The sequence below is a fragment of the Lactuca virosa genome, chromosome 1 (assembly GCF_052849685.1).
Source record: "Lactuca virosa cultivar CGN04683 chromosome 1, Lactuca_virosa_CGN04683_v6, whole genome shotgun sequence".
Taxonomy (NCBI): Eukaryota; Viridiplantae; Streptophyta; class Magnoliopsida; order Asterales; family Asteraceae; genus Lactuca; species Lactuca virosa.
Genome location: NC_136426.1, coordinates 7,384,906 through 7,395,005, shown reverse-complemented (window position 1 = coordinate 7,395,005; position 10,100 = coordinate 7,384,906). Strand labels below are relative to the sequence as shown.

General features: G+C 38.2%; 1 pseudogene; it reads left to right on the top strand.

The window, feature by feature from the left end:
• The first annotated feature begins 4,899 nt into the window (after positions 1-4,899).
• Positions 4,900-7,227, top strand: LOC145110997 (wall-associated receptor kinase 2 pseudogene; annotated as a pseudogene).
• Positions 7,228-10,100: the final 2,873 nt, after the last annotated feature.

Below are 10,100 nucleotides of genomic sequence, written 5' to 3'. Positions count from 1 at the left end.
ATCAGACCAGGTCATGAAAATGAACATTTTCACACTAGTTTGAGACCACCAAAAATTATGGGAAAATTTATGAACATAGTAGACACTTTTTCCAAATACTTAAAGTTTGCGGATTCAGTTTTCGACTTACGATGACTTTTCTATAATTACTCAAAAACAGTGACAGTTAAGGGTAAAACTGTCAAATACATATTTAAGAGTTATTCACACATTGTAACATGTTGAGCAAGGTGTGTAAGATTTACACTTAGTATTTCCAATGTCCCTTATTTGAAATACATATACATGCGTAACAAGGTTTTATACCATCATACAACACTTTAGATAAACTATAATAGGTATAGTTTTGAACACTTCATTTAACAAAGAAAACAATAACATTATCGATTTACAAAACGAACTTTCACAACACACTACGTGAACTCATTAATGAATATTTGTGAGACATTCTCCTTCGGGGTACTCCAAGTACCACAGAAAAGTCCTTTTGTTATAATCAGAATCTCCTGGAGTGAGAACGTGATAGTTGTGTATAGATCTATATTGGGTCCGACAAACCCGCACCTGAGCTGCTTGCAACAGCTAGACCGGCAGGTCTGTGGTGACAAGTGTCATAACTTTCCGACACCTGAAGAACGTCGCATTCAAGGCCATCCAGTCTTTAGTATGATTATAACATCTCGCATGGAATATTAACACAACATACAATTCACGGAAATTCTAAAGTTTTATACAAAGGAGTTTTATTTGAATATAAAACACACACATAAGTATGACGACTTACTTATACATACTAGGCCTTGTTTCAATTCAGTTTACAACAAATCTTTTAGAAAATATTGGATTTTTTGGAAACAAACTTGTATCAAACGTTAAGGAAACAACATTCATTTTTATAAAATACTTATGAACTCACCAGCTTTATGTTGATACTCTCTTTTCAAAACAACTTGTATTCTTAGGTAATCAGTAATATAGGTAACCGCAAGATTTCTGAAGTGAAGACGCTAAGGCGTAGATTCTTTTGCTACATTTTATCATCATATGTAATTTAATTGGAAACATGTATTTTTGGAACATGTATTTTGGAAACAATGTAATCTTTTAAATTATATCTATGATGGTTGTGTTTTACTTTCTTCACTATGGTTATGATACTGAGCATGACGTCATCCGCCCCCGAACGTTTCCGCCGTTCTGGTTTGGGGGTGTGACAAAATCTTGGGTGAAAATCCCTCTAAGCTTTTTCAGAAAACTAAGCCCACTGATAAGGAGCTTGAGGAAAAGATTGAGAAGGAAACGGTTGAGTTCGAGAAGAAGCTAAAAGAAAAGGAGCTCTTGGAGAAAAAGAAGTCCATATTTCCATAATGGACCATTGAATCGCTCCAGAGAGAAGCTATAGATGAACCGAGTACTCATTGGCTCGAACCTGTTATGTCGTTCGGTCTTGAGAACTCGAAGGACGCTCAATTCGATATGCCAATCACACGAAAGGCATTTATCTTTCATTGCTTCAACTCAACTGTTGTCATTCCCTCTCCGGACCCGAAGGTAGATCGGGATCTGTTGGAATTTTATCTGGAGTTCGCTCAGCCACAGTACTTGACCTGGAGCTCACAGAAGATTACTACGGTCAAGGTACTGAAGCCTTATTCAGCTGGAAAATTTGTCAATGTCAAGTTTAAAGTGACCCGAGGCTCTGATAGCTCGGTTCATAATTTTTCCCTGGCTGATCTACCGAACCTTAACCCTCACGACTGGATACTCCTCAACAATATTTTGCTGTCTAATCCTCAGGAGTATCAGCCGATCATTGACCACATCAAGCGAATGCTTGTTTGCTACATTCATGAAGTAGCAAAGATGGATCAAGAAATTGCATCTGCCATTCACAAGCGACCAACGATCAAACCTATTGGAAGAACTGGCAATGTGAACGTGATGGTCAAGGGTAAAATCGACCCAAAATTTCACACAGTGATGTTCGTTAGGGGCGAAAGTCAAAAATGTCTTTTTACTCTTATTGATAAGCACCTGTTCTCAACAGCTTGCTTGGAGCATATTTTGGAGATCATTCACAGGTGTGATCAGAATTTTGCAGCTGACAAGAAGTTGTTTACTGATATGCTACGCTGGTACATCCAATTTCGGCAGACACTTCTTGTTATCATTCCTCGGCTATTCAAGGTTGTGAAGAAAGTGAAGGCTACACAACAGAAATAATCTCTCGCCTCATTTGACGCAAAGGGGGAGATTGTTGGGTTGAATAAGTGTTGCGTCATGGGCTCGGTCCTTAGCCCAGTTTTGCTATCAGGTTGGGCCTGTCCAACCGTGATTGTTTTGTTTAGGGTTTAGTATTTAAGGTGCATGCATGCAACCTTTAAGAGAGGGGCTTTGATAATTATTAACTGATTTTTTGTACTACAAACCCTAGCTCGCCTCTACAGTGGAAGTTCTTTGTCGAGCTCTGCTGAGGCGTGACTACATTTGAATCATTAAGCATCATTTGATTCTATATTGTGTTCTTTGTGTTTATTTGATTTTATTGTTTAACCTGTTGAAGATCTCATCGATCTAAGAGTTTTTCAACTCAACAAAAAATCATACAGAGGCGGGGGACGAAAGTGTGTCGAGTTTGGTTGCTATTCATAGCCAAGTGAGGAAGATAAAACGAGAGCTGGAGAAAACAAATCATCCGGTAGTAATCGAGCAGTCGGAGATGAGATTGGCACTGTCGCTCGCCTTTGGGGATTTCTGAAAGGCCTTGATCGACAACGATGGTGACGTGGGAAGAGGCAGCGGTCAGCTGGTGGCGGAGGGGATATCAAAGGGTTGTCATTGTGCAATCGGAGATGCAGTAAGAAGGAGGCGTTGGCGTTTGTGAAAGAAAGAGAAGAAGGAGAAGATGAAGTATCAGGGCAAAAGAGTAACACGCGTTCTTTTCTTTAATTCAGACACGTCCCTACATCTGAAAAATTAAGAGGCATCTAACAAATTAAAAGGTATAAATTTAGAAGCTACCAAACAGTCTAGATCTTAAAAATTAAGAGACCGACTCTTAATTTTCCAATTAAGAGGCAAACAAACAAGGCCTTAGTTGACATATTAATTAACATCTAGGAGACATTACTCAACATATAACCCCTTAAATGCAACATATTAGGGCTATAACTCTTTTGAATGATCTTCATCCGCTGAGAATGTAGATCAATTATCAATTAAGAAGTAAGGCCCGAAGAGCATACTGACATTCATTGCCATTATAGAGACAAGGTCACAAGGGGACTCTGACATACATAGACATGTATAAGACCATGTTGCACTTACATGAGATATAGTAACAAATATTTAACTAAGTTACTACGTTTGACAAAAGTTGAAGACTTCATAATATAGATGGGTGTGTGCACCAGTATCAGTTTCTCTTGTAAGTTTATACAACGTCACCATTTTGTTTATACATTTCTTTTATCCACTTGCAACTTGTTCTCTCTTTGCCAACAACTCATATTTGAAGAAATTTAGTGTGCTAGAATCCTCCAATCTCCGACTTATTCTCTCTGAATTCCTCGGTGATGTGTAGAAAAATATACCAACACATTTTTTTCTTAGGAAAATTTTGTTGGAACCCCCGACCCACATTTTTCTAGTAGTGCACTAACCACCTACGATGTCGATGCTTTTGGTCCACAATTGACAATTGACAGGGTTCATGTTAGGTAAACGTTGGATAATTTTAGTTTGTAATTAATTTAGTTTTTAATTTGTGTTCGATATTTGCTTACTGGCTGATACATGATTGGAACCATAACATATATATGTTTTAGCTTTGGGTTCTATCTTAGGTGCTGTTTGTTTTTTCTAAAAAACCACTTCTGACCATTTATTGCTACGCCGCGCAGCATACGCGCAACACTTGACCCTTTGCAACTGTTTGTTTTTCAGAAGACTTCTGACTTAAAAACTGTTGCGTGTGTGCTGCGTGGCGCAACACTTGACCCTCGACTTCAAACCTCTTCACACCTTACTTTAACTTATTACAACAGTCTGCAGAGGTTAAAAAACAAACAAACTTTTTATTACATGTTGCAGCCGTTTGGTCCCCCTCTTCAGCTACAGAGAGTTGCAGAGGTGGTTCGCAGACTTCAGACATTTTCGCTTTGAAAAAACAAACGGCACCTTACTCTTCTTTATTTGGAAACTAGACCGAGAACCTTTTAGTTTGCTGGTAGAGCTAAACGAGGCATAAAAAAAATTAAATATCCTCCTATCTTTTCGTCCTATTTATCTTCAACCCATATGAAATGTTGAAAATTGTTACATTTTGATAAAAGTAATAATATTTTAAAACATTTGTCATCTTTTCATATAGATAGGAAAATAATAGGAGGATATTTAATTTCTAAAAAAAAAAAATCAAATTTGTCTGAAAATTCATAAGCTATTCCAGATCACAAACCTAATATAATATTTCCACTTTAACAAGTTCTTGTAATTTACTGAACAAGATTCTGCCAGAAAGGTGGTCAAAACTATGTTCTTTCCGCTTCACATGCATCATATCCTAGGAATTAATGTACAAAAGAACCATATATGATGCAAGAAGGGACTTAGTGCAGCATTTGTTTTGGAAATGAGGAGTTATGCCGTTATTTATATATGTTTTATTCTTAGATCTTCAAATTAAACGAGACGGTTGCCGGAACCAAACATAGAATGACAAAGGATACAAACAAAAAAGTAGGAAAAATATTCTCCCCTAGCCTAGGAACCATAGGTGACAAACTGATCACCAGCTGCTCCACTAGGCATCGTACGTGTACCCAATATATTAGCACCTGCATGCATACGTATTTGTGATTCATCTCCAAATCTTTATCTTAATCACCACTAAAACACATGGAGTTGTCTAATGTAGTACATATTCTGCAAATTTTGCTGATGGGACTTGTGATTGCTACACCTGGTAAGCCTTTTTGCCAAAGAACATGTGGAAATGTTACCATACCTTACCCGTTTGGCACAGAAGAGGGCTGCTACATGGACCGGTCCTACTACATAGAATGTAACTCGACAACACAAATTCCCCGGTTACACCAGAGCTCCAGCTTGGTGTTTCCTTATGGAGTACCGATTAATCTACAAGTTTTAGAGATAAAAATAGAGGGCCAGCTTAGAGTTAGTCTCCCAATTGCGCATACTTGCTTCAACAGTAGCGGGAAGATAGTTTCTGGCGTTGTTGTATTAGTTCAAATGCCCAGGTTTCCCTTCTCAAGCACACTCAACTGGTTCACCGGAGTAGGCTGTGGCATTCGAGCCCGTCTTGAGCTTGCAGTCCCAGCTATGGACATGAATTGCCCAACAAAGTGTCCCGATTTTCTATATTTCCAAAACGGGACATGCTTAGGCCATGGATGCTGCCGAACCACCATTCCTCAAGGCATGACATATTCCTCATATTTTGCCATTGCCTCAATAGGCCACCAATTGGGGTATTTTAAGTGTGGTTATGCTTTCATTGTGGAGAAAGATAAGTATTACTTTGACAAAATTGATCTCCGCAATATGAGACGCAACTTGTCTTTCCCAGTGGTGCTTGACTGGTCTGTCGGGGTTACAAATTGTGAAGAAGCTAGAAAGAACAACGTAAATTACATGTGCCAAGAAAATAGTGTATGCTATGATCACGGGGAAGGTGGTCTGAATGGATATCGCTGCAAATGCTATGATGGATATGAGGGAAACCCATACATGGTCAATGGATGTAAAGGTTCTTAATTTGTACACTACATTTATATTACAAATTCAACGAGATTTTTAGTACATGGGTATCATCAGGTCCATCACAATCGTTTCATTTGATATTTTCTTTTAGATATCAATGAGTGTGCATCTGCGAAACTCAATGATTGTATGCGTGGACATTGTGAGAACACGAATGGGAGTTATACTTGTGTTTGCCCAAAGGGTTACCAAGGTAATGCCAAACTAGGTGGAAAGTGCATGTCTATCGAACAGAAAGAAAATAGGTCAGTTATTGAAGGTAATATATGATACAAAAAGTAATTTCTTTTTTGACCAAATTATTATGGGTTCAACTGCAGCTAAGCTAGATCTAATAGATGGTTAGGTTAGCATGGACTGATGTTAATTTAAAGCTCTGATGACGCAGGTATCAGTGAAGGTGTTGGAGGCGCAGCTGTAGCAATGATTTTTGCGTACTGGGGACTCAAGCAGAGGAAACTAATAAAGGTTAGAAAGGACTTCTTCAAGCAAAATGGTGGTATCATGTTACAGAAAACGTTATTTACATGTAAAGATCCTGTCAACCAAGCAAAAATTTTCACAGAAGCGGAGCTAAAGAAAGCAACAGACAACTTTAATGACACCAACATCATTGGCCAAGGGGGTTATGGAACTGTTTTTAAAGGAATCTTAGCAAACAAGACATTGATTGCCATCAAGAAGTCTAAAGTAATTGACCAAAGCCAAATCAAGCAGTTTGTAAATGAGGTGATCATCCTATCACAAATCAATCATCAAAACATTGTAAAACTCCTTGGATGTTGCCTAGAGACACCTGTTCCATTGCTTGTGTATGAATACATAACCAATAACACCTTAGGCTACCACATACATACACATGCTATGCTGACATTTGGAAAACGGCTAAAGATAGCTGCAGAAACTGCCGAAGCTCTTGCTTATATGCACTCAACCACCCAAATTATCCATAGAGATGTCAAGCCATCAAATATACTATTGAATGATGAGTTCACAGCCAAAGTTTCTGACTTTGGGATTTCAAGATTTGTCCCTCTTGGTGAAACTCATCTATCAACAATTGTAAAAGGAACAATAGGGTATATGGACCCTGAGTACTTTCGTACATGCAAATTAACTGAAAAGAGTGATGTTTATAGTTTTGGAGTTGTTCTCATTGAGCTACTTACCAGAACAAAGATTCATTCTCTAGAGATATCGCTAAGGTTTTATAAGGGTGCAGCAGCATATCTTGCATCACTAATGGAACGTGATGTTTTGGTTCAAGTTCTTGATGATCAATTACAGAGAGAAGAGTATGCTGAGGTGGTGAAATGTGTCGCTAAGATTGCAATTACCTGTCTTGACCTTGAAGGGAAAACAAGGCCTACGATGAAAGAAGTAAAACAAGAGCTCGAGAAACTAAGATGCGTTTTGTCATCAATCGAAGCTGAAAGCCTTTAGGCTGGACTACATCTTCTCTTCTTCCAGTTTTACACAAACCATCGGATGTGATTAATGATACTGAGATTAAGGTTATTACCAGGAATCAACATTGTAAATAATCGGTTTATTAAGCTATGTAATTTTTGTCCAAAAAGATTCGTCACCATTAACTAGATTTGAAAATCAAATATCTTGGCCCCAAAGTCTGATTATTTGATTTATAGGCTGTAGATTAGATCTAAATGTTATAAGAATATTACTTGGTCAAACTTGTGTAGAAACTGTTGAAAGATATAAGCTATACAGGGGTAAATTGGTAAATTGGTAAATAGTTATAGTGTTGGAAGAAAGAAAGACTTAAACAAGAAATTCTATGACAGAACAGGGAGAACAGGAAAAAACTCAAGAACAAATTGCTGTGAAGAGATCTCTTATTCAATATTCTGCCCACATTTGATTGAGTACACAGCCATATAAATACCAAAAAAAAGAAACTGTCAAAGCTAGAAATAAGCAAATGCTAATACTAATTTATGGGTAATCATGTACCACTTATTTGAAACAAAGTAACAACTAACAAAAACAAAACTGAAATCTTAAATGCTAAGTAGTGGGACAGAAGCTACTGGAAGTTTTGAGCACCATTATTCAACACACCCCCTTGCTTCAAAACTTGTTACTCCCATACGGAACCTGAAGAAATTATGGTTGACACTTGGAAGAGACTTTGTGAGCACATCTGCAACTTGCTCGTTAGTTCCACAATGCTTCAAAATGATTTCTTTCTCAGCAACTAAATCACGAATAAAATGGTAACGGATGTCTATGTGTTTTGTCCTGCTGTGGAAGGATGGATTCTTTGTCATTGCAATTGCTGCTTGATTGTCACAAAAGATTTCTGTTGGGCCAACTTGCTTTTGGAGAAGATCTGCAAGTATCCTTCTTAACCACACAGCTTGACAAGCCGATGATGTTGCTGCAATGTACTCTGCTTCTGATGAGGATAATGCTACAATATCTTGCTTTTTTGAGCTCCATGAAATAGCACCTGTACCAAGAGAAAAAACATAACCAGAGGTGCTCCTTCGATCATCCAAACAGCCACCCCAATCACTGTCAGTAAACCCATATAATTTCAGATTAGGTACACTTGAGTACCAAACCCCAAAATCAACCGTTCCAGCTATATAGCGAAGAATCCTCTTTGCTGCTCCTAGATGATGAACTGAAGGACTATGCATAAATCTTGAAACTTTGCTAACCGGAAATGGAATATCAGGTCTGGTGTGAGTTAGGTAGTTCAAGCCTCCAACTATACTCCTGAAGTGTTTCACATTTGCCAACTTTGTGCCATCATTTGCAACAAGTGATTCATTAATATTCATCGGTGTTAAACACGGATTCGCATTCATCATATTGAATCGTTTAAGCAAGTCAGTGGCATACTTTTTTTGACAAATAAAAATTCCATCATCACATTGGTTCACCTCCAGGCCAAGAAAGTAACGTAACAAGCCCATATCTGACATCTCAAATTTTTTAATCATCGAAGATTTGAACTCAGCAACAATAGATTCACACGACCCCATATAAATAATGTCATCTACATAGATGCAGACAACCAAAAAATCACTTTTACCTTGCTTTTTCACATAGAGAGTAGGCTCACTTTTGCTTCTATCAAACCCGTTTTCTTGAAAGTGCGAATCTATCTTGCTGTACCACGCTCGGGGGGGCTTGCTTAAGCCCGTATAAGGCTTTTTTCAACCTGTACACTTTGCTATCATCACCACATGAAAATCCTTCTGGTTGAGAGACATACACTTCTTCTTCTAGCTCTCCATTTAGAAACGCCGATTTAACATCAAATTGGTACACTTTCCATTTTAATTGTATGGCTAAGGCAAGAAAAATTCTAACCGTTTCAAACCGAGCAACCGGAGAAAAGGTTTCTTCGTAATCGACTCCATGTTGTTGAGCATACCCTTTCACAACCAAACGAGCTTTATGCTTCTGGATTGTACCATCAGCATTGTATTTTGTACGGTACACCCATTTGAGGCCTATGACATTTTTTCTTTGGGCAAATCAACCAAATCCCAAGTCTCATTCTTTCTAATAGCCGCAATCTCATCTTTCATTGCATCTTGCCACACCTGTTTCTCTGCTGCATCATCATAAGAGATAGGATCAGGATCAGATGCATATAATGCAAAGCTACATGAAGCATAGATATCCTCCAGTGATCGAAACTTTTTTGGAGGACTTTCAGATGAAGAGCTTGAAGGTGAAGAAGATCCCGATGGTGAAGAAGGTGGAGTTGAAGGTGGTGTAACATTATCTCCATTTTGAGAATTGCTAGTTTCTGGATCTGTGAAGTTATTGACCTCAAAGGTAACAGGAACAGATTCTTGTGAGGCCGATGTTTCTGTATTCTTCCAACTCCATTGTTCTGTTTCATTAAATTCAACATTCCTGCTTATAATAATTTTTCCACTAATCGGGTTAAATAACCTGTATGCTTTTGAGGAAGTAGAATAGCCAATGAAAATGCATTTTTCTGACTTTTGATCAAGCTTGGTGCGAGATGATGTGACTAATGCATAAGCAATGCACCCGAAGATTTTTAAGTGACTTACTTGCGGCTTTCTACCTTTCCATGCTTCATAGGGAGTTCGATTTAGAACAACCTTTGTAGGCGAGATGTTCAAAATGTATACAGCAGCTGCTACGCCTTCAGACCAAAATTTTTTTGGAAGATTTCTTGCTGCCATCATGCTTCTTGCCATGTCACTAATGGTTCGGTTTTTTCGTTCTGCCACTCCATTCTGTTCTGGAGTGTGCAGTGCAGTAAATTCCCTACGAATACCATTAAACTCACAAAATTCATT